Source organism: Lathyrus oleraceus, chromosome 1 (genome assembly GCF_024323335.1).
Source record: "Lathyrus oleraceus cultivar Zhongwan6 chromosome 1, CAAS_Psat_ZW6_1.0, whole genome shotgun sequence".
NCBI classification, from domain to species: Eukaryota; Viridiplantae; Streptophyta; class Magnoliopsida; order Fabales; family Fabaceae; genus Lathyrus; species Lathyrus oleraceus.
In genome coordinates, this window is record NC_066579.1 from 309,146,500 (window position 1) to 309,169,577 (window position 23,078).

The window sequence follows — 23,078 nt, forward strand, 5'->3', positions numbered from 1 at the left end:
CTAAATCAAGCCTCTAACTAAGTAATCAAGAACAATCCTCTTGAAAACTTAACTCACAAGAAAAGAAAACAATCATTCCTTTTCTTGACACTTATATCCAACAATCCTGGATAACAAGCAATACACCTAAAACCAAACAATCCTTGGTACTTAGGATTTTACTAAGTAATTGTGAATGAATATGAATATTTGTATTGGATAAGACTTTAATCAATTGATTAAAATCTTCTTCTCTTTCAATATGAAGGTTCAAGACAAAATAATCTTTAAGTTCTCAAGAGTACTTTTGAAGAAAATGATATGAAAATTCTTTTTCAAAAGCATCTCAATATGAAAATATAGATGAAAATGAATGTATAGAGATTTTGTAAATTGATTTGAAAGAGATGAATTTTGTAATGAAAATATAGAGAGTATTTATAGTATAAATGCATCCTTTCAATCATAACATGGCAATGGTTAAAATAGAAATCATAGAATTGTTGATGAAAGGATGTGAGGTTTTGCCATGAAGAGTTATGATGAATTGGTGCAAAGAATGGTGAAATAAAATTTCAGATTTTTCAAAAAATTTCCAGCATCAATCGATTGACCCTCATAACCAATCGATTGACATAATTTTTTTTTTTGAAAAATACACTAAGATCAATCGATTGACATGCAACATCAATCGATTGGTCTAGCTTAGAAAATGAAAAATGCTAAAATAAAAAGTTTGATCAATCGATTGCAGTATAACATCAATCGATTGTCACAGCCAAAACTTTGAAAAATTTCTAAGTTAAAAAACTTTTGAATATGCAATTTTTTAAACATCATTTTAAAACAAATAATCATGATAGAAAAAGTTTTAGAGTGATCATATAATGTATGATAAAAACTTTTGAGCACTAGGAGTATATTATCAAGAATTCCATATACCTTTACTAGATCCATGAAAAACTTGAGCAATGTTGAAATGATATTCTTTTTCCATTCTTTTGATATGGAGAGCTTGATATGTTGTCTTCATCAAAATCTTGTAGGAAACTTGTCTTCACATTCTCCCCCTTTTTTATGATGACAACCAATTTGAAGCTTGAACTCATACTCCCCCTATCTCTTAAAAGTAATCACATGAAAAACTCCCCCTGCATTAAGCAACACAAGCAAAACACACATGCATAAATCTTCTCCCCCTATGTCATGATCAAAAAGAAGGGAAAAGAAAACACAATAAAATCTAAGAGAAAAGTAAACATTAAACCACACAAAAGATGTCCAAATATTACAACACAAAGAACCAAATAAGTCAAGCAGAACATAAAACAAGGATGATAAAAGACAAAATTAAAACAGAACAAGTCATAAAAACACCACAAGATATCCAATCACTGATTATTGTTCCCATTATTAGACCCACCACCTTGATAGCCTCCACCTTGATAACCACCTTGAAAAAACTCCCAACGATCCATTCTAGACGATAAATGACCAATCTCGGTCATAACATCCGTTCGAAACCCTTGCAGATATTCCATTATCATTTGGTTGGAAGGTTGATCCGGTTGAGCTTCTGAAGGCGGGTTAAAATCATCATCACTGTGGGCTTCTGGTTGAGGTTCTTCATCATCATTGTCCATGTATTTTACCTCATGAGTCCGGTGATTGTAAATGAATTTCATCTTCCTATTTACCTTCTTGATACTAATCATGAAAGAAGGTTTTTCCATTGAGAAGCACAGCTCATTTTCCATGTTAATGTTGAAATGACGAAAAATCTTGGTCAAGAAATAAGCAGATGGTAGACCCTCGGCATATTCGTCATGGGATATCATATGTGACAAGATTGTATGCCCCCAATCAACACGGACATGAGTTTTGATGGCATATAGGAGCATCATTTTTGGATCTGTTATAGTGCAGTGATTGGAGAATCTATGCACAATCACATATACCAGAAAATAGTGTAGCATTCTATCATCAATAGAAAACTTTGTTGGGGACCAGTAAACACGCTTCGGGTTATCTCCTCCAAAACTCTTCTTCTTCTTATTGTAAAATTGATGCTCAGACAACCGACTCAAACTATAGTAGAAAGCATGTTTACTATAGTCTTCCCACGGAGCCTTTGTCCCAACAAATTTGTGAACACCAGTAGGAATTTTAAGAATAGCACTTATATCAGAAGTAGTTAAGGAGGTTGGAACTCCCTTCACCACAGATGTGAGTTTCCCTTTCTTCTTCACCATGTTGGAGTAGAACACCTTGACCAATTCAGGGTAAAAATTTGTATTGTAACCAATGAGGTCACTCAATCCTAATTCCTCAAAAATGGTAGGAAAACTAAACACATCATCAGGAAAAGAAACGAAAGAACCATACTTAGGCTTCATGATTTTCTTTTGGAAGAAATAAGTCTCATACATTTCCTGTTGACTCTTGGTAGTGAAAAGTCTTGACAAATCAAGAGGGCCTCTAGAACTAGAAGCTTTGCCCTTGCCTTTGCCTTTAGATGAAAGTTGAGAGGCCATGAATGTTGCTTGGAGAGAGAATCAAGAGATAAAGCAAAAATCTTTTGAGTGAATGGGAGAAAACGCGTAGAATGTTGAAAGATTTCTTGAGGAGAGATGTGGTTTTATGGTGGTAAAGTGTAGTAATGAGAAGAATCAAGTGGTTGGACCAACACAATAAAAATCAATGAATAGAAATAAAGTGACATAAAGAGATTTTAATAAAACTTGGTAAATAGCACTTACTTGAAAATAGGAAAAGGAGAAGGAATAGGAGAAAAAAGTGGTAAAAGACAAAAATGAGTAAATGCAATAGGAAGAGTGTATCAGTAAATGTATCAGTAGATGTATCAGGATTCACATGTGAAAAAATAAAGTGAGAATAAAGTGGAAATAAAATAGGAAAGAAATCATGCGCATGTTGAACATATAAAACAAAAAATTTAAAGACCAATCGATTGACATGCAAGGACCAATCGATTGGCATTGTGAAAAAGTTGAAAAATTAAGGGGACCAATCAATTGATGTTAGGGATCCAATCGATTGGTTGATAAAAAAATTTTTAAAAAAAGGAACCAATCGATTGAAATAAGTATATAATCGATTGAATGAACTTACTGTAAAACAAAATTTGAGAAATTAAAAGGGACCAATCGATTGACACCTGACCATCAATCGATTGACACCAAACAAATTTTGATAAATGCTTAAAAATAACATATAAGAAAACATACTTAAAATACAAACATTTTTAATAACATTAAACAATTAAGTTCTAAATATTATGAGAAAGAGTGCACCTTTAAATTTTGATGTGATTTTGATGAGTTATATATCACACTCATCTAGAATCCCAAGTTCCCTTCGAAATTTATAAAATGGTTCTCGTGCCAAAGGTTTTATGAAGATGTCGGCAAGTTGATCATGAGTATCCACAAATGTGACTTCGACATCTCCTTGAAGCACGTGGTCACGAAGAAAATGATGTTGAATGTCAATATGTTTGGTTCTTGAGTGCATGACTGAATTCTTTGTAATGTTTATCGCACTTGTGTTGTCACAACAAAGAAGAATGCATCCAAGATCGAGTCCGTAGTCACGAAGTTGTTTCTTAAGCCAAAGTATTTGAGCGTAATAGCTACCTGCTGCTATGTATTCCGCTTCGGCAGTGCTTAGAGCAACACACGCTTATTTCTTGCAAGCCCAAGATACTAATGCATTTCCAAGGATGTGACATGTACCACTAGTACTTTTTAGATCAGTTTTACTTCATACATAATCAGCGTCAGAATAACCAACTAATTTGCAAATACTACCTTTAGGATACCATAGGTCGACATTTGTTGTTCCCTTGAGATACTTCATGATCCTCTTAATAGCGGTGAGATGTGATTCTTTTGGATTGGCTTGAAAATGAGCACAAAGACACACACTTAACATAATATCAGGACGGTTTGCCGTCAAATAAAGTAAGGAACCAATCATACCTTGATACTTTGTTATGTCAATCGAAACACCTGATTCATCTTGATCAACATAAGATCCGGATCCCATTGGAGTAGACATTGCCTTGCAACTATCCATATCGAATCTTTTTAACAACTCTTTGCAGTACTTTGATTGGTTGATGAAGATGCCATCCTTCATTTGCTTAATTTGAAGTCCAAGAAAATAATTCATCTTACCCATCATGGACATCTCGAATTCTCCTTGCATCATTGATGAAAATTCTTCACACATTTCTTTGTTTGTTGAGCCGAATATGATGTCGTCAACGTAGACTTGAACCAATAAAGTGTTACCTTTTATTTCTTAATATACAAGATTTTGTCAATTTTACCTTTTTCAAATCCCTTTTCACAAAGAAAATTTTTGAGACGATCATACCATGCTCTAGGTGCTTGCTTTAGGCCATAAAGAGCTTTCCTCAACTTGAAAAAATGTGAAGGATTATTGAAGTCTTCAAAACCCGAGGGTTGTTTAACATGGACTCATTCATTGATGTAGCCATTCAAGAATGCGCTCTTGACATCCATTTGAAATAATTGAAAATTTAATGAGCATGCATAAGCAAGTAATAAACAGATAGCTTCTAACCTTGCAACTGGAGCGAATGTTTCTTCAAAATTAATGCCTTCCTCTTGATTGTATCCTTGGGCACCAACCTTGCTTTATTTCAAACAATTATACCATTCTCATCAAGCTTGTTCTTAAACACCCATTTGGTTCCTATGATGTGTTTATCACTTGGCCTAGGGACAAGTTCCCAAACTTGATTCCTTTCGAATTGGTTTAACTCTTCTTGCATATCAATTATCCATTGGTCATCACCTAAAGCTTCATCAACTTTGGAAGGTTCAATTTGTGAAACAAAAGCCATATTTAAGCATGCATCTTTGAGATTTAATCTTGTTGCAACGCCTTGACTAATATCACCAATGACTTTATCAATCGGATGATCCCGATGAGTTCTCCATTCCTTAGGTAGATCATTATCATTTGTTTTTTTTGATGATTTTGCTCATCTTTATGTTTTGGTTGATCACCATTGTTTCCACTTGAAGTATCTATTTGAGGAACTTCTACAATATCATCATCATCATCACACAAAACAATATCCTCATTGGAGGGGTTAGATTCATCAAAAGTAACATGCATTGATTCTTCAATTTTTACAGTTCTTTTATTGTATATTCTAAAAGCTTTACTAGTAAGTGAATATCCAAGAAATATACCTTCGTCGGACTTCTCGTCGAACTTACCTAGATTGTATTTGTCATTGTTGAGGACAAAGCATTTGCATCCAAAAATATGAAAGTAAGAGATGTTTGGTTTCCTTCCTTTGAAGAGTTCATAAGGGGTCTTTTTCAAGATAGGTCTAATAATAATTCCATTACCTACATAGTATGTCGTGCTTACCGCATCCACCCAAAAATACTTTGGAAGATTTGAGTCGCTCAACATTGTTCGTGCAAGTTCCACAAGTGACCTGTTTTTTCTCTCCACCACTCCATTTTGTTGAGGAGACCTTGGTGCCGAGAAATTATGAAAGATTCCATGTTCTTCGCAAAAATCTTCGAAGGAGGCATTTTGGAATTCTCCACCATGGTCGCTTCTTATGGAGGAAATAGTTAGTGATTTCTCATTTTGGATTTGCTTCGCATATCTCTTGAATGCCTTGAATGCATCATTTTTCCGCACTATGAGAAAATCCAAGTGTATCTAGAGAAATCATCAACAATAACTAAAGCATATACATTACCTCCGAAGCTTCTTGTTCTTGATGGACCAAATAAGTCCATATGCAACAATTGTAGCGGCCTTGTAGTGGACACCACATTCTTTGATGTGAAAGTTGATTTGGTTTGTTTCCCCTTTTGACATGCATCACAAAGTCTATCTTTGACGAATTTTATCTTAGGCAAACCAATGACAAGATAATGCTTTATAAGTTTATTCAAATGTTCCATATGAATATGTGCAAACCTTTTATGCCACAGCCATGACTCATTATTGTTTACCATAAGACATTTTACCTTCAAAGAAACATCATCAAGGGAAATCATAAATATGTTATTAATTCTTGTACCTTTGAGATTTACCTCATGAGAGACTTCATCTTAAATCAAGCATTCATCTTTGATGAACTTGATTTTAAAGCCCTTGTCGCAAAGTTGGCTAATACTTAGAAGATTATGCTTTAGTCCTTCGACATAAAGGACATCTTCAATGGATGTGAAAGTTAGTGCTCCAACTTTGCCTATGCCAAGAATTCTCCCTTTGTTGTTATCACCATATGTGACATAACCCTTGGCCTTCAATGCTAGATTTGAAAATTTGTTAATGTCTCCCGTCATATGCTTGGAACAACCACTGTCAAGATACCAGAGGTTTGAAGTGGTTTTCAAGCATACCTACAAAACAGAATTAAGTTTTGTTAGGTACCCAAATTTCTTTGGGTCCTTCATAATTAGTGCCTTTATTTACCCGTACATAATGCCTACTTGCTACGCTGAAATCTCTAACATAGCACGGATTTGGTGTATGGCCAATTATTCCGCAAAAACAAGTAGGTTCAAAATTTCTTCTATATCTAGGAACATAAGATTTATTTTTAGGAAATCTCTTCTTTTTAGGATATTTATGAACAACTTTAGGATTGTTTACTTTCTCTTTGGATGGTTGATCCTTAGCCTTAACAAATACAGTTTTACTGGTAGTTGGTTTGGAAAACTTTGAGTAACCAAGACCACTTTTATCATTTGAATATATTTGTTGGCTAAGGACTCATTCCAATCCAATTTGTCCTTTTTCATATCTTTCAAGAACTCTTTTTAATTGGACAATTTGGAAAGAAAGTGACTCACAGTTTTTACATACAAAATTCTGTTTTTCACTAATGATCTTTTGTTTTTCATCGTTGACATCTTTTTCAATTGTCACGATTTTTTCTTCTAAAGATAAAATTGTTTTCTTTTGAGATGATATAGTTTTATACAAAATCTTGCATTCTTCAAGAAGTTCATTTATAGCACCTTATGCATCACTATCGAAAAGAGAAAAGTTGCTACTAACCTCATCTTCTTCATCATCGGAGTGGTGTGAAGCCATTAATGCTAAGTTTGCAAATTCGTCGCTCTCTGATTCGGATGAAGAACTTATCTCATTATCTTCCCATGCAACATACGCCTTTTTGTTCTTAAAATCATTCTTGCCTTTAAAGCCTCCTTTATTTGAGAGTCTTGGACAATCTGGTTTTATATGACCTTGTTTTCCACATTCATAACATGTGACTTCTTCTGTGGAAGTGGAAGTCTCCCTTTTCCTGAAATGTTTATTTCTTTTAGCATGAAAAGGTTTGTAATTTTTACCAAAAAACTTACCAAGCCTTTTAACAAGAAGCATGAAATTTTCATCTTCCTCTAATGCGGCCTCATCTTTTTCTTCCTTTGATTCAACTTTTAAAGCAATTCCTTTGGATTTCTTTTCCTGATTTTCATGCTTTTCGATTCGTCCAAGTTCAAGTTCATGTTCTTGGAGTTTTCCGAATAATGATGCGGACGTCATTGTAGAAAGACTTTTCTTCTCCGATATGGCCGTAACTTTAGGTTGCCATTCTCTCATCAAGGATCTTAGCACTTTAAGGTTGAGATCATCATTTGTGAAGGTCTTTCCAAGAGCAATAAGTGATTCGTTAAGTGAATAAATCTTTTCTATAAAGCAACAATGGATTCTCTGGGATGCATTCTGAACATTTCGTATTCTTGACTCAATGTATTTAATCTGGATCTTTTAACTTCAGTGGTTCCTTCGTGAGTCTCCACCAAAGTATCCCATATTTCTTTCGTAGATTTGCATTGAGATATGCGGAAGAAATCGTCCATACTTAATGCACTTTGAAGAATATTGATGGCCTTCTTCTTATTAAGTATTCTCTTCTTATCGTCTTCATCATACGAGCTTTTGATCTTTGGGGTGCCAACACCATTGAACACACTTGTCGGATTATGCAGACCATTTTCTATGGTTTCCCAGATACCATCCCCTTGTACTTCTAGATGTGCTTTCATGCAGATTTTCCAGAAGTCGAAATATTCTCCAAAAAATAGAGGTGGTTTGTTGCTACTACCTCAATCTTTAAACACCGGGTTTGCGCTTGCGGAAGCCATTGTCTGGATTTGTGGACCAAGTTACCAGAACCTGCTCTGATGCCAAATGTAAGTTAGGAATGAGCCTAAGAGGGGGGTGGGGGTGAATTAGGACTTTAGAAAATTTATTCTGATTTGGTGGATAAAGGTTTTTCATTTCTGGATTGATATGATAATGAAAGCGGTAAAGAGCGGAAAGTAAAGAACACCAGGAATTATACTGGTTCCCCTCACAACTTGAGAGTACTCCAGTCCCCTTACAATGTGTAAGAGATTTTATTATTGTTAGATCTCCTAAAGTAAGCCTCTAACTAAGTAATCAAGAATAATCCTCTTGAAAACTTAACTCACAAGAAAGAAAACAATCCTTCCTTTTCTTGACACTTATATCCAATAATCCTGGATAATAAGCAATACACCTAAAACCAAACAATCCTTGGTACTTAGGATTTTACAAAGTAATTGTGAATGAATATGAATATTTGTATTGGATAAGACTTTAATCAATTGATTAAAATATTCTTCTCTTTCAATATGAAGGTTCAAGACAAAATAATCTCTAAGTGCTCAAGAGTATTGTCGTACCTCAACGGGAACCATTAGGTTAGTTGTGTGCGTTAATGTTAGTTTGAAATGTTAGGCTTTTCCAGTTATTAGGTGGGAAAGAAAGAATAGAAGACAGGAGAATATTTTTGGATTTTTTGACGAAGGACTAAACCTAAGTTTTTTATTAGTGGGCCTGACAAGATTTACAAATCCTACTCCTACGTATCTCAACAGAGAAATCAAGGCTTACGTAGTTCTAGGTAGAAAAATGTTTGTTTGTTGGTAGATTTTAGCGAAAGCTACTTTGTGTCAAATCGACGAAAACATTGTTGGACTACCCAAAACAGGTGGAAAAACATCGCCTTGCATTGTTTTGAAACAAATTACCTTTCATTTGTGAAAAGGTTTTTGATTAATCGCACGGCGGCGAGAAAGAGTTTGATTGGTTGGATTTATTTTGAGTAATGGCGAGAACTTGGATGAGCGAGATATCCATCTCGGATCCTAGTCTCAGGAGTGCACGGTATACACCATGTTCCATTTCCATCTTTATTGAAAAAGTGTTTAATAAGAATTAAGTATTTTGAGGTTTGATTGAGAAAGGGTTTGAAGAAACTGCATTGACAATTTAAAATGATGGCGAGAGCTAAGATAGGCGAGGCATCCGCCTCGAATCTTAATCTCAGGAGTGCGTGGTATCCACCACGGTCCATTTCCATCTTTATTGAAAGGTGTTTAGATAGGAATTAAGTATTTTGAGTTTTGTTGTGAAAATGACTTGACATTAGATCACGCATTTGATGAGCGATTGAGAAAGATTTGAATGAGTGTTTGAGAGAAAACAAAGTGGATAAATTTGGATGATGGCGAGAACTAGGACGAGCGAGACATCCGTCTCGAATCCTAGTCTCAGGAGTGCGCGGTATACACCACGTTCCATTTCCATCTTTATTGAAAAGGTCTTGAATATGAATTAATATTTTTTGAGTTTTTATTATGAAAAATTGCTTAACGTTGGATCAAGCATTTGATGAAGTTTTTGAAAGAAATGGAATAGAATGGGAGGAAGAAAAGGATCTGAATTGTTTATTGAGGAAGGCAAGATAAACCTTCCTCCACTTGGCCATGGACAACCAGTTGTCATTGTAGCAGCCACTCAAACACATAAACACAAAAATAAATAAATGGCCAAATTAAAAAATGTTAAATGGACCCTGAATGTCCCTAAGGTCCATCAGGGCGCAGCAAGCTAAAAGGAAGGGGACGTGTGGTCGCCCCACAAAGCCCAAAAGGGGGGGGGGGGGGGGGGGGGGGGGGGGGCGGATCCAAACCGGGTTATCCGGATCCACAGGCACGATCCATTGAACCCTCCACCTCAAACTTTCTCTCCTTACTCTGATACCTTCACACAAAACCTCTCCATCAAAGAAGAAAAACACTTCTCCTCACCCTAACCTAAACTCAACCTCAAAAAGAACAGTTCTGAAAGAAAAAGGAAGATATACGCACATTTACGAGACCGAAAACGAGATGAAGAAAGAGCGAGAGATCTACCGTCGATATGCCTTGGAAGCAAATAGACAAGTATGCGGTTCTCTCTCTCCTTCCTCTTTCGAAATCGACGCCTCAGCTACTTTGCTTGAGCTCCAAAGAATCGCCCGAATCGATTTCGTTGCCTCTCCTAAGGTTCGTCGCCTCTCCTAAGGTTCGTCTCCTCTTGGATTCTTTATGGATTCGCCGTTTTCGTTGTCCCCCCCCCCCCCCAAAGTTTTAGGGTTTCGTGAATAGTAACCCCTTTTATATATGACCTCTCTGTTGTGTTTCCTGTTGTGTAGTGGAGGTTGTCCGTACGGAGGATGCTGGAGGTTTTTGTCTTCACTCAAGCAGGTGGTCCCTCTCGTCTGCTTTTTCGTACCGTTGGTAGTGGCCAGGAGCTAAGGCAACTGTCCATGTAGTGGAGCGGAAATTCTAAAATTGTCTGCTCAAGCTTGGTGGTCCCCCTTAAACTCTCATCCTAACTTTTTACCACAGGTAAATCACTGTTGTGAAACCACTTGAGTATACGTTTTCTTGAATTAATGGTACATGGTCGTGTTAATTTCATCTGTTGCTGATACTTGCAGGACATACGTCACCAGGTTGAATTTCAGCTGAGGTTTGCAAGCGACATGATTTGTTCGTGGGTTAAATTGGTGTCGGCACGATATCGCATAACTATTTTGACACGGTTCAGGTGTGGCTTCGTCGAGAGCAAGGACATCTGGAAGCTCTTTGCTTTTGAACTTGAGAATGTAGAGTCGGTTTTACTCATGGAAAACGCTCATTATTGGTACAGTCCACCGTTTGATGCGGCAAGTGCTTCTTATCAGCATAGTGTGCCGACATTTGAGATGTTGAGTGCATGTCTCAACAAATCAGCCGCTGTTGGTCTGTGTTCAGGATTTTTCCTCAACATGCTCTTGATAAATTGTTTCAGTGTGAGAGAGTAAGCAATTGGCAATGGAGAAATAGCGGATCTACTTATTTTATTGATAACTTCAGCGTTGTTCGGAGCGTGAAATGCTGGTTGATATGCAACAATTTCAAACATGCAGCAACCAAACGATATGTTAGATTTATAACCATACGGCATGGGAAGGTCCTGAGCAGATGACGTAACATTGAGGCGTCCTACCATTGCTAACTGTAACGGCAATTTGCTTTCATCAGCCTCAGGGGAACTAGGCTCAATATTGTGTTTGTTGCAAAAAGGCAACCACTTCTTTGCAAACTCAGTTGTTTCTGATAAGGCTTCAAAAGTCAGCATAGCTGAACCATCATCTGATACATAGCAGGAAACCTTGTCGACAGGGTAATCAACGGAGAGTATAGACAAAACAGTATTTGCAGTGATAAGAGGCGGCTCCTTGAGAGGGTTCTCTGTACTGATGAAAACGTCAATAAGGGCCAACTGTGATGGTTCTCCATCACGATCATATCTTATAGCAAGCCTGTCAAGATAAATCTCACGGTTAATGGGCGACCACTTTGGAAACTGATCCAAAATCCCGGATAACGCAAACCAAATCTCACAGATAGCTGATGTCAACCACATCGGATATGCTATTTCATGGAATGGCTGGACACTAGGGAGAACCGACATTTTAATATGCCTTCTGATAATCCCTTCTACTTCCTTGAACAATTGGTCACGATCCTCCCAACAGCTGACACACTGAAGTGTGTGTAGGAAATTGTAAGTTTAGAACCTTTCCTTCTGTCTTTGTTTTATTCAAAGAACTTTCTATCAGTAGCTCGCTTTCTTATGTTCCAAACTTGACATGATAGTAACGGTTTCGTAGCATGGTCTAATTATTATTATTGAACTGATGCGCACTTTATTTTTCTTGTTTGGAGACAAAACCCGCAGGTTTGAGGTATGAAGCATGGACATGTTCAACACCATTATGATAAGGTAAATCATTTGGCTTGATCTCAGCATCCGATACCGAAGCTTCGGGCAAACCATGAACATCCGAAGACAAATTCATGGCATTTTCAGAAGTGCTTGAGTGAACTTGCTGCGTGTTAATAGTTTCTAGATCAGTAGATCCATCCCAAGCACGGGATACACGGTATTTTTTGTGTTGAATTATTCATAGAATACTGACTTCAAATTCAAATTCTCTTTGATTCTTAGTGATTTTTCTTTTCACTGTAGCCTGACTACTATCTTCAGATGTTGCCTTTATCCACCTCCAGATTATCAAGAGTATATTGTCTCATCGAATTCCATCTCCTTTCCACAAACTGGACAGTTGTCACTTCTCTCCATCCACTCATAGATGCAGCTAAGGTGAAAATGATGAGAGCATTTTGTCATTATCTTGGGATTCTCTTTAGTGTATTCTTCAAGGCAAGTTGGACAGATATCCTCTTTTTCTGATGATGACGTGTAAACAAGCCCAACTCCAGGTGTGTATTTTGCTGATGAACATTCTTGATGCAGACTTAGAACGGTATATCTTTAATTCATCTTCTCGGGCACATTCATTCCATTTGTCTGATGAGTTCAGAGGCTCTGCATCATATGGTAAGGGCCTTGGAGGAGAACGATACATGTCCGATAGAGATTTATCAAGTGATGTTGCAGATGTCATGGATGTTGTTCCGTGAAGAGATGAAGAAATTGAAAGTGTTTCGTCTCTTCGGAATATTGATGCACACGCATTCAAAAGATTCTGTACCAAGCAACTAAGACACATGTCGTTCCTATACGCAGGATTATTTGGGTTCACATAATCTTTTACATCATCGCAGCTCAAACAACAGCAAACAGAGCCCACTATTCCAACCAACTTCTAATCTTTCCTACTTTTCAACCAATCAATAGAAACTAGATGGTGTTACATGCATGTTTTTTTGAGAAAAATAGTGTTCGACAACATCGCACCAACTATGTTTTCCATCCTTCATAAGTTCAGATACACTTGCAACATGGATAAGAACACCGTTTATCTTGCTCACCTGGAAGTGTGAAATTGAGAAGAGTATACAGAAGTTTTGAGGTGAAAGTTTGGTTTTTTCGGCGAGAATTGCTATGAAACAACGAAATTGAAGCGATACTGTATTTTGTTGTTGTTCTCTTTCTTTTTGTAGTCTTCACATAATCTTCTTATTTCAGCCAGCCGGTGTGGAGGAAGCTCTTTGATGTCCCTAATTCATATTGCAATGTATGTGACTGAGTAGGACTGTTTGTGGATTCTCTTCTAGCAGCACAACTACACAGCATGAAGGCCACACAAACAACAACAATATCGTCGGAGATTCAAGTGATGGAAGCGGCAACTTCGGGGAGAGAATGACAACAGCGGATGCTTGATGACAGTTGGATTAAGATCATACTAAACAAAGCACCTATGCTTAGGCCTGAATTGGACAAGGTCTCAGTCCCGAACAAATCACGATTAGGAATGACCCATCTAGTGAACATGTTTCTGATCCGTTGGATTTCACTTGAACTAAAAGTGCGCGAGCTATTGTTATCAACATATTCAGGAAAAAAAACTTCAAGATCATTAGCAATCGTGGTCCTACTTGCCACTCAAAAGCATAGCTCAGTTGATTGGCATATAGCTTAAGATTAGAAGTCAAATATTCCTCAAATGCATTGAAATGTGGAGCTCTTTCAAGTTTACAGAACTGATTGAATGTGTTATCTGAGCACAGAGGATTCCCATCAAGCAAGAGTGTGACATTTGGAGGAAGATTAGTAGCGCCTGATATGTTTGCAAATTGATTATTTTGTAACTCTAGTAGCAATCTTTTATTAGCATTTGAAATCTTGTTCTGCCAAACTCTGGATGGAACAATTCCACTCTGTCTACATCTCTCAAAGCAAAACCCAAATTATTGTAAGCTTCCAAAATCTGGGGTCACATGTAACAACTTGTTTGTAGTGTAAAATTGCCACGTTCAGTCGACCTTGCTCACAAGGTATACCGGCCAAAATCCTGCTTGTTTTATTTCTTTATGGATAAATAATATGGTAAATGAAAACGTCCATTAAAAGGTTTATGCATTAATTGTAATGTGAAATTGGATGATTGGTTATTTGAATGGATACAAAGAATAAAAATAGATAATGGATTTGGAATGAAACTTGGATTTAAAAAATGGACTTAGGATATGGATATTGAAACGTATGATGACCAAAAACAAAAACGTTTTGCACTCGACACATAAATTCATTGAAAAAGGAGTGAGTACTAAGAATATGACAACGTAAAAGCAAACGGTCACATGGATGATATATTGGAACAAAAAAAAATAATGTTTTATGAGGGAGACAAAACGTGGATTGGATTTAGACATAAGAATGAAAGTCATGATATTCCACCAGATCCTATCAAATGAGAAAGAGATTCTAAGTCTTGCTCGACTATGGAGATCAAACATCCAAGGTCAAATGAAAAGGTGAAAATCCGAAAGTTATGGAACGACAAGTGATGGCAATGTCTAAACAAAAAAAGTGGGTGGACAACCTCATGACCAGATGAAATGGTCATGAGGAGGAATGCAAATGAATGATTGATTAGGAAAATTTTCAGGGCCAAAATTGGGGTATGACAGTTGCCCCTATTTAAACATCCTCCACCAGAGGAAAATGAAACGACACTTTTCATCGGATCACAGTGGGGGATGGTTAAATACCATGGAGACCCAGATTTTGATCCTGAAAAAATGCAAATGCTATGATATGATATGCATGGGTGAAAGACTTTTATTTCTGAATTTATCTGTTAGGGATATGGTGAACCTACTAGACAGACTAATCTGTGGGGAATGCTGATGGTCCACAGGGAAACAGACAAAAAGGGTAAAACAACTCGTTGGGGATAACAATCCTGTTGGAGAGTCAGACACACACTGGAGAGCACTCAAAGTGAACTTCGATGAACGACACTTAGAATACAAGAGATTTCGGTAGTAAGTTCACACATGACTTACTAAACCCGAATGAGAAAAATTTCTACAACAGGTTCATACATGACCTGATAACACTGAAACAATCATAGAGAAAGATTTTTCAAAACAGGTTCATACATGACCTGGTAATACTGGAACGCAAGCTCAACAACAGGTTCATACATGACCTGACAATGCTGGGGAATATCAAGAAGTTCCGACAGCAGGTTCAGACATGACCTAACAAACTCATAAAAATTCAAAAAGAGTATATCAACAAGTTCATACATGACCTGATGACCAACTTGAACATTTTGAGAAAATTTCCACAACAAGTTCATACATGACTCGACAACATTGGAACAAATGGTTCATCAACAGGTTCATACATGACCTGACAACACTGGAATAATCAAAGAAAAAGATTCTTTAAAACAGGTTCAGACATGACCTGGTAATATTGGAATAAAGGCTCAACAGCAATGGGTTCATACATGACCTGATAATGCTGGAACATTCAAAGAATTTTCTGACAGCAAGTTCAAACATGACTTAACAAACTCAGAAAAATTCAAAAAGAGTATATCAACAGGTTCATACATGACCTGATGACCAACTTGAACATTTTGAGAAAATTTCCACAACAAGTTCATACATGACTTGACAACACTGGAATAATCAAAGGGAAAGATTCTTCAAAACAGGTTCAGACATGACCTGGTAATACTGGAATAAAGGCTGACAGCAGGTTCATACATGACCTGACAAAAACCAGAACATTCAAAGAATTTTCAATCAACAGGTTCATACATGACCTGACAACACTGAAATAATCAAAGAACTTCCAACAACAGGTTCATACATGACCTGACAACCCTTGACTATTCAAAGAATTTCAAAACAGGTTCATACATGACCTGAGAATATTTGACTATTCAAAGAATTTTTCAACAGCAGGTTCATACATGACCTGACAACACTTGACTAACCAAAGAATTTCAATTAACAGGTTCATACATGACCTAATATCACTTGGGAAAAATCAAAAGGAGTTTTACCAATAGGTTCATACATGACCTGAGAATATTGGAAAACATGCAAAGCAGGTTTCATCAATAGGTTCATACATGACCTGACACTTTAGAATACACCTGATAGTTCTGGAGATTTCTCACAAGAAATTCATCCAATCACAGATTTTGGAGATTCCTAACAGGGAATTTATGCAAAACAAAGATAAACGGAAGTCTTCTTATAAGTAGATCATCCACGCAAAAGGCTACGATGATTCTTTACAGAGAAATCAAACACAAAAAACCTTCAAGCTTCTGGGAACTCCTCAAGATGGTGAGTCATACATGACTTTCACGGAACCATCAGGAAATACAAGGTATTCAAACTCTCTGTACGTGCCAACAACAATTGGACTTTGACCGTAAGCAATGGATTACAACCGGATTCTTTAACAGATTTTGCCAACAACAATTGGACTTGATGAAAGTCATTAGTAAACAATTACCGGCTACAACGGAGTTTGCCGGCAACAACTGGACTTGAAATAATGTTGGCGACAACCAAACTTCAGATATCAATCACAAATGTATTTACAAACAGACTGACAGTGATGCCAACGACAATTGGGTTTAAAATGAATGCTGGTTACAACCCGACCTTAAAGGATACCAGTTACAACTGGATTTGGTCAAAGACACTGGTGACAACCAGACTTAACAGACGATGCCAGTAACAACTGGTCTCAGAGGTCAAGGGATACAATCAACAACGAGACCTGAGATTATGCAAATGAACGCGAAGCACTTCGGGCTATGCATGATTTGGATTTTACTTATGTGCATGATGTATGAATGATCATGAAATGCAAATGCTGACAATATACAGACTGGAAATTAGGGAAAGCTTTATGGAGGTACTGAATCCTCAACACCAATAACTCAACCGAAGGAGTGAGTAAATGCATCAAAGGAGGATCTATCAAGCTGAACAGTTACAACTGACCCAATAATCCTTCCAGAGAATGATAAATTTGTGCTCTTTGGAGATAGATGTTGATCATCCAAGGGGAGTCTTGCAACTTGAGACTTGCGGGGAAAGACGAAAGATTTCCTTTTAATATTTCCACATGTCAAAGCAAAATTGTGTTTCTCAATATGTTGAAAAATTCTTTTTGAGTTCAAAATTCATTATTAACAAATAAATGACATTTTGTATAACAAAGAAAACCAGAGAAAAATAGCAAACGATAGAATTTGATAGGCAAACTTGTATTTATTCAAGAATGGTAGCACACAAATGGCGTAGCTCCATGGAATGTTACAAATTTGAAAATGGCAATAGGGAAAGGTTTACATTGAATCGCAATGAATACTACTATCCCTAATAACAATGACTCCACGAGACCTTGCTTCTGAAGGGAGTAACTAGATTGATCTTCCATTTTTAGCTCTTCTGTGTTGATCAGTGACGAACTGATGCAGTCTATGCCTTTTGTCCCTAATTTTTGCCTGGATCGCCCTTTCGGGTTTTCAATCCACTGGGACGCTCTTTTTTGCCTAAGTCGCCCTTTCAGGTTTTCAACTTAGCGAGCTACCATTTTTTTTATCCCTAACTTTTGCCTGGACCTCCCTTTCGGGTTTTCAATCCACCGGGATTTGTTAGGCATAGTATCTTTTGACTGCATCAGAGTTCACAGGGTGAATGAGCTCTTCGCCATCCATAGTTGTGAGAAATAGAGCGCCTCCAGAGTATGCTCTCTTTACAATGTATGGGCCTTCATAGTTGGGAGTCCACTTCCCACGTGAATCTTTGTGTACTGGCAAGATCTTCTTGAGCACGAGATCTCCTTCCTTGAACTCTCGAGGACAGACCTTTTTGTCAAAAGCTTTCTTGATTCGTTGCTGGTACAGTTGTCCATGGCACAGAGCGGTCATACGCTTCTCATGAATGAGGTTAAGTTGATCATAGTTGTTCTGGATCCATTCAGCTTCGTCCAGCTTGGCTTCCATCAATATTCTCGTTGAAGGTATCTCTACTTCGACTGGGAGAACTGCGTCCGTCCCATACACTAAGGAGAATGGGGTTGCCCCTGTTGAAGTGCGGACTGAGGTCCGGTATCCATGCAAAGCAAAGGGTAGCATCTCGTGCCAATCCTTATAAGTTTTCACCATCTTTTGCAGGATCTTCTTAATATTTTTGTTGGCAGCTTCAACAACACCATTCATCTTTGGACGGTATGGAGAGGAATTATGGTGGTCAATCTTGAAACTCTCACATAATTTTGTCATTGTCTTGTTGTTCAAGTTTGAACCGTTGTCGGTGATGATCTTGCTTGGGATTCCATAGCGGCAGATAATCTCCTTCTTGATAAAGCGAGCAACCACATGTCTCGTCACATTGGTGTAGGAAGCAGCCTCTACCCATTTAGTAAAGTAATCGATGGCAACCAGGATGAAGCGGTGGCCATTGGAAGCCTTAGGCTCTATAGCACCAATCATGTTGATGCCCCACATTGAGAAAGGCCAAGGTGATGTCAAAACATTCAAAAGTGTTGGTGGCACATGCACCTTATCAGCATAAATCTGACATTTATGGCATTTTCTTGCATAGCTGAAACAATCAGACTCCATGGTCAACCAGTAATAGCCAGCTCTCAAAATCTTCTTGGCCATGGCATGTCCATTAGCATGGGTTCCAAAAGATCCTTCATGAATCTCCTTTATCAACAACATGTCTGCTTCGTGTCTGTCCATGCATCTGAGCAGAACCATGTCATAGTTTCTCTTGTAAAGCACATCATTGCTCAAAAAGAATTTGGACGATAACCTCCTCAGAGTTTTCTTATCCAACAATGTAGCATCTTCTGGATACTCTTGACTTAAAAGATATCGCTTGATGTCATGAAACCATGGTTTACCATCAGTTTCTACTTCAATTAGCTGACAGTAGGCAGGCTCATCTCTTCGCTCGATTCGAATAAGTGGAGCTTCATTATGGAATCTGACTTGGTACATTGATGCTAATGTTGCCAAAGCGTCAGCCACTTGATTCTCTACTCTTGAGATGTGATGGAAAGTGATATCGTCAAAGTATTCTATCATCTTCACAACATGAGCACGATACGGGATCAGCTTCGGATCACGAGTCTCCCATTCACCTTTGACCTGATAGATCACCAAGGCTGAATCTCCATACACCTCAAGGATCTTGATTCGGAGATCAATTGCAGCTTCAAGACCAAGGATACAAGCTTCATATTCAGCGACATTATTCGTACAATCAAAGCACAACCTTGCTGTGAAAGGGGTAAAACGACCATTAGGATTCATCAAAACAGCTCCCACACCATGACCACTGTAATTGGAGGAACCCTCAAATGCGAGCTTCCATCGAGATCCTGGTTCTGGTCCTTCATCTGGGCCTGGGATCTCGTAATCCTTTATCACCATTATATCCTCATCGGGGAAATCAAACTTCAATGGCTGATAGTCTTCAACTGGTTGGTGAGAAAGATACTCTGCTAACACACTTCCCTTGATTGCCTTCTGGGTTACATACTGGATGTCGTACTCTGACAAAAGCATCTGCCAACGGGCAAGTCTTCCAGTCAAGGAAGGTTTCTCAAAGATATACTTTATTGGATCCATTTTTGAGATCAACAAAGTAGTATGGCAAATCATGTACTGCCTCAAACGACGAGCGGCCCATGCTAGCGCGCAACAAGTTTTCTCCAAAAGTGAATATCGACTTTCACAATCAGTAAACTTTTTACTCAGATAGTAAATAGCATGTTCTTTTCGACCAGTTTCGTCATGTTGCCCCAGCACGCATCCCATTGATCCCTCAAGCACAGTCATATAAATGATTAATGGCTTTCCCGGGATAGGAGGAATCAAAATAGGAGGCTCTTGTAAGTATTGACGAATCTTCTCAAAAGCATTTTGACAATCAGAATTCCATTCAACAACTTGATCTTTTTGAAGCAATTTGAAGATAGGCTCACATGTGGCCGTCATATGTGAGATAAACCTTGAGATATAATTCAAACGTCCCAGGAAGCCTCTAACCTCTCGCTCGGTGCGTGGAGCAGGCATTTCTTGTATAGCTCGGACCTTATCAGGGTCCACCTCAATTCCTCGTTGACTAACGATGAAACCAAGCAACTTCCCTGAACGGACACCGAATGTGCATTTTGCAGGGTTTAATCGTAATCTGAACTTTCTGAGGCGTTCAAACAGCTTCTTCAGATGGCTCATATGATCTTCTTCATTCTGAGATTTAGCGATCATGTCGTCAATATAGACCTCTATCTCCTCGTGCATCATATCATGGAAAAGAGTGACCATAGCTCTTTGGTAAGTTGCCCCAACATTTTTGAGACCGAAAGGCATTACCTTGTAGCAAAAAGTGCCCCAAGGGGTAATAAAAGTGGTCTTCTCCATGTCATCTGGAGCCATCTTGATTTGATTGTATCCCGAAAAACCATCCATAAAGGAGAATACAGCAAAACTTGCAGTATTGTCTACCAGAGTATCAATGTGTGGTAGAGGGAAATCGTCCTTTGGACTAGCTCTATTCAGATCCCTATAGTCAACGCACATCCTCACCTTGCCATCCTTTTTAGGCACAGGTACAATGTTAGCTACCCATTGTGGGTACTTCGCCACTGCGAGAAAACCAGCGTCAAATTGTCTTTTGACTTCTTCACAAATCTTCAGAGCCATATCTGGTCTCGTTCTTCGGAGTTTCTGTTTTACTGGCGGGCAGTCTGGATGAAGTGGCAGCTTGTGCTCAACGATGTCGGTGTCTAGACCTGGCATATCTTCGTATGACCATGCAAATACATCCACATATTCTTGTAGCAGCTTAACCAATCTCTCTTTGATGCTTGCTTCAAGCGTGGTGCCGATTTTGACTTCTTTCTTCTCTTCCTCTATGCCAAGGTTGATTGTTTCCACTGGTTCTTCATGTGGCTGAAGGGCTTTAGACTCGTGCTCGAGCAGCCTTGCCAATTCGTCGGGGATGTAACAATCTTCTTCACCCTCTTCTTCGGCTTGGTAGATAGGGGAGTCAAAGTTATGAGAGGTAGTAAAGTCATTGGATTCAACGGGGTTATCATTTATTCTGCATGTTTGAATGATTAATTTCTTTTAGAAAAGTAAAAAATAAAAGATGCATAAATGGAAAGTTTTTTTTTTTGTTTTTGAAAAGATTGCCATTTTCTTAAGAGAAAGCAAAATAAATGAATAAGAAGAATTTAACAAAATGCCTTTCATTCATTGATAATGATTATTTGAAAATGAAAAGGGGCCCTACAACATGATCCATTAGCCTTGGGCAGAGCTAAGGATTTGAGAGGAAAAAAACAACAATTATTACTTTGACAAAGGAAAAATTTTGGGGATCTCAACCGCCTTCCAGTTGTTCAAAGCTGTCTCACACCAGTAAACCAAACATGGCTCATCTTCATTTTCGGTGCTATCTTCAATTGCATTGACCTGATCTCCATGGATGAATCCTGTGCTAAGGAATACTTCTTGGATGCTTCGGGTGTTGTCCTTTGCGGGGACTTCGGCTCCTTTCGCAGCGGAAGGCACATATCCCAAACCAAAGCGATCATGCTTCTCACGAATATCAATAAGTTGACCCCAACCTTCAGGGTTTCCTCCCTCAATTCTAGACTTTGCACTTTTTCAGAGACGCGAAAGATGAACAAGCTTTCTCAACAGGGTCCTTCATCTCCACAAAAGTGGCATTGGCTATTTCAAGAGCTTGGAAAGAAGTTTCCAAAGCGTCCTCCTCAGCCTCAATGTATCTGAAGGATGAAAGGTGACTGACCACAAAGTCCTCCTCCCCAGAAATAATAATCAGTTGATTGTCCATCACAAACTTCATTTTTTGATGTAGAGTGGAGGTGACTGCCCCTGCAGCATGAATCCACGGACGTCCCAGCAAGCAGCTATATGCTGGATTAATATCCATGACTTGGAAATTAATCGGGAATACGTGAGGGCCAATCAATATGGGCAATTCAACCTCTCCGATCACGGTTCTCCTGGAACCATCGAAAGCTTTCATTACCAAGGCACTGGACTTCATAGTTGGTCCTTGATAAGATAACTTGGCGAGTGTTCTCTTTGGCATAACATTCAGAGAAGATCCGGTATCAACCAAAACTCTTGCCAAAGCATCATCTTTGCATTTTACCGAGATATGGAGAGCACGATTGTGATTTTTTCCATCCTCAGGTAATTCCTCTCCACTAAAGCTCAAAGTATTACAAGTTGTGATGTTTGCAACTACTCCATCAAATTGGTCAACTGTTATGCTTTGTGTTACATGAGCTTGAGCAAGCACTTTCAACAAAGCCTCCCTATGGGCTTCGGAGTTCAATAGCAGGGACAGAATAGAGATCTTAGACGGTGTTTGATGCAACTGGTCCACAACCTTGTAGTCACTTTTCTTGATTAACTTTAAGAATTCAACAGCATCTTCGGATTGAACCACTTCGGGTTCTTTAGTGGGAGCTACAACTGTTGATTCCTTGGCCGGCCCTTGAGGAGTCACATTGAATTCAGGCGTATAGATTTGACCACTACGGGTCATTCTGCTCATTCCTGCAATATTGGTGACGTCTTCACTTACAGCTTCTGTCACTTCAGCGTCTGCACTTCCTTCAACAACCTTATCCACAGTAGTAATCTCATATTTCCAAGGCACAACCTTGGTGCTCTCGTAGGGAAAAGGCGTGGGCATACATATTTCCACAGGCGACAACTTACTATTCACTGGAGCCACTCCACCACTGTAATATGGGATCTCAACTGGTTTGGGTAAATTGAAGCAAGGTTCAATTACCAACACGTCTTCGTTCTTCACAACACTGGATATTTGAAGCACTCCTTTATCCATCAAGTTTTGGATATTGTC

General features: G+C 38.3%; 1 pseudogene; it reads right to left on the minus strand.

Moving 5' to 3' along the window:
* Positions 1-12,432: 12,432 nt before the first annotated feature.
* LOC127104468 (E3 ubiquitin-protein ligase At3g02290-like) lies at positions 12,433-13,082 on the minus strand (annotated as a pseudogene).
* Positions 13,083-23,078: the final 9,996 nt, after the last annotated feature.